The sequence below is a fragment of the Passer montanus genome, unplaced genomic scaffold, assembly GCF_014805655.1.
Source record: "Passer montanus isolate IOZ18808 unplaced genomic scaffold, ASM1480565v1 scaffold75, whole genome shotgun sequence".
Classification (NCBI taxonomy): domain Eukaryota; kingdom Metazoa; phylum Chordata; class Aves; order Passeriformes; family Passeridae; genus Passer; species Passer montanus.
The window spans coordinates 2857556-2860094 of record NW_024372702.1 but is presented as its reverse complement, the minus strand read 5'-3'; the positions used below and the strand labels follow the sequence as shown (position 1 = coordinate 2860094).

At 56.1% G+C, this 2539-nt stretch overlaps 1 protein-coding gene across 1 annotated transcript in view; it reads right to left on the bottom strand.

Annotated features, from left to right (window-relative positions):
* Positions 1–351, bottom strand: part of CUNH11orf96 (chromosome unknown C11orf96 homolog) — a 1117-nt gene extending 766 nt beyond the window's left edge. The window contains exons 1-2 of the mRNA XM_039730964.1: positions 226–351; positions 1–173 (exon numbers count right to left, since the gene is read on the bottom strand). The exon at positions 1–173 is cut by the window's left edge and continues 766 nt beyond it. The gene's annotated coding sequence lies outside the window, so the exon portion shown is untranslated. The remainder of the gene's footprint in view (positions 174–225) is intronic.
* Positions 352–2539: the final 2188 nt, after the last annotated feature.

The window sequence follows — 2539 nt, the reverse complement described above, 5'->3', positions numbered from 1 at the left end:
CGCCGGGGCTGCGGCGGGCAGCGGCGGCGGGGCAGCCACGGGCCCCGCGGGGCGCTGCGGGGCCGTGCGGAGCAGGGCGGACCGCTGCTGGCCGGAGAGACCTCGGTGCCGGAGAGAGCGCGGTGCGAGCCGAGCGCTGAGCGGAGCCGAGCGCTGAGCCGAGCGCTGAGCGGGACGCGGTGCGGAGCGCGGTACCGAGCGGTGCTGCGGCACCGTGCGGAGCGGAGCGGAGCGCTGAGCGGAGCGCTGCGCGGGACGCGGTGCGGAGCGCGGTACCGAGCGGTGCTGCGGCACCGTGCGGAGCGGAGCGGTGCGGAGAGGCGCAGTACGGTGCGGAGAGGCGCAGTACGGCGCGGAGCGCAGCTCCCCCGCTGCCTCAGCAGAGCCGCTGCCGCCGGCGCCCCGGCCCCGTTATATAGCGGCGGAGCCCCGCGGGAGCATGCTCAGACAGGAGGCAGCGCTCGGGCCGCAGCGGAGCCCGCTGGCGGCCGGCCGGGCTCCGCTCCCCGCATGACGTGTCCCGCACCGCCGCCCCCGCCCGCCGCGGCCCCTCGGAGCGGGGGTGCCGCGTACAGCCCGGGGCCGGGCAGCCATCGCGCTCCTTCCCATCTCCCATTCCGCCTCCTTTCCCCTTAACCTCCAGGGCATCCCCCTCCTGCCCCGCGGCACCCAGCGGAGCTTCAGCCGGGTCCCGCACTGCCACAGCGGGACTTCGGCTTTCTGCGTTTCACCGCGATGCTGTTTTTATCGATACCCTGATTTCTGTGGCTATGCAAGAGTTCCGACAGTCCCGTCACATCAGCTTTCAGCTGATCGCCACCCGTCAGAGTAACAAACCCGTGGTTAAAGGAGGCTCCAAGGCAAGCCCAAATCTGAAAACCCTAATGTTACAGTGACCCAGATATAAGCTGCAGAGATCACAAGGAATGGACCCAGACGAGAACCATCAGCATCAGAGGGTTGAGCAGGACTCTGGGATCTTGTTCCCAACTCTGCCACCTCTAACAAAGCTTAAATACCTCCTTCAGTGTGACTCCATCTTTTTTCCATTTAGTAGGGATCCTAAAATTTTCCATTCCCCTGTGGGCTCTGTGGTGCTTATTTGATATGATGCCGAATCAGATCCTCAGACAGAAAATGGCATACACGTCTTACTGAGCTGAAACAAAAGCTTGCAAATTAGTGACGGCTGGACCCACGCTTTAAAGCTGTGTGTGCCAAGCACTCTCAGTGATAGAAAAAACCCCACAGCATAAGAAAAACTTACGATAGGAATAGGAAAGGAGCTAGAGGGAGGAGGAGTAGAAAAACATGAGGGAGGAAGAGCCTGAAATGGTTAGTCTGTCCCCTCTTCAGGGCTCGTGTTAGATGATTCCCATGAAGACACTCTCCAGTATAGCTTCACCCACTCGAGGATATTTTTGAAGCTTGATTAGGAACCAGGAAGGAAGTGGAGGCTTAGCAGCACAGTCAGGAATTCTGCTCTCTGATGCTAAGGGGACAAGGCCGATGCACCCGGGGCCCCGAGGTTTGCCAGGCAGGCAGTGCCCCATGCTCAGCGTGCACATGCAGCACTGCAGCATGACTGCCAACGGTGGAATCCACACCCACCCCAGCAGCTCCGGGTCTGTGCCCAAGCTGGGGCACCTGCAGCCAGTGAGAGTTTGCTGTGTTTTGACATAAAACACATTCTTTGTGCAGAGGAGGACAAATGCTCTGAAAAAACCCCAGAAGCTTACATATGCAATACACATCCTGTGCCACAGTCCAGCACACAGAAATGGCCGTGGTTTTGTGAGCTCACCATCAGAAACTCTCAGCCTTGTCTTTGGGTAACTCTTAGGAGTGGTCCCTCCTCCTTTCAAATTGCCTCATCAGTGGCAATGTTTCAGGACCTGCACTGGAAACAAACCATTTTAATTACAGCCCTGTCTCAAAGGGGATAAAATGGAACAAGAACACAGTTTTAGGAGAGTGGGAACCAGAGGCCTTGCTAATGTCTTTCCAGAAGGCTGGCTGGTTTGCTCCTTGCCAGTGCAAAAGCAACATGAAGAGCATCGGCTTTATGAAACACCTGGCTGCAATCTCTTGGCTTCTGGGCTCCCCAAGGCAGCTTTAGGGCCAGGGTCTGTTTGAAGCCTTTTTGTTGGGAGATACTGTTAGCTTAATAAGGGAACAATTTTGTGTTTGGTCAGATTGAATCATTCCAACTTGCAGAAGGCTCTGTTTTTTACAGTTTATTTTAGTGGCTAAATTTAGCCCATACATCTCTGCTGCAGTGTTACAACTTTCTCTCCAAAAGCTCCATTTACATACAACCACTTAAATTCCTGACAACTTGATTCTGCAGCACAGCAAAGGCCAAACTGTTTCCTCAGTACAGCCCTCTAAGACAAGCCTGATGACCAACTTGGAGGATTTCTGGGGCTGGGCTTGCCTCTCATGCAGAAACAAGATGGCATAGGAGCCTTGTTCTGGCAGTGCAGAAAAACATCACACATTTATTCAAAGACAGGTAAACTTAATCTGCTCTAGCCCA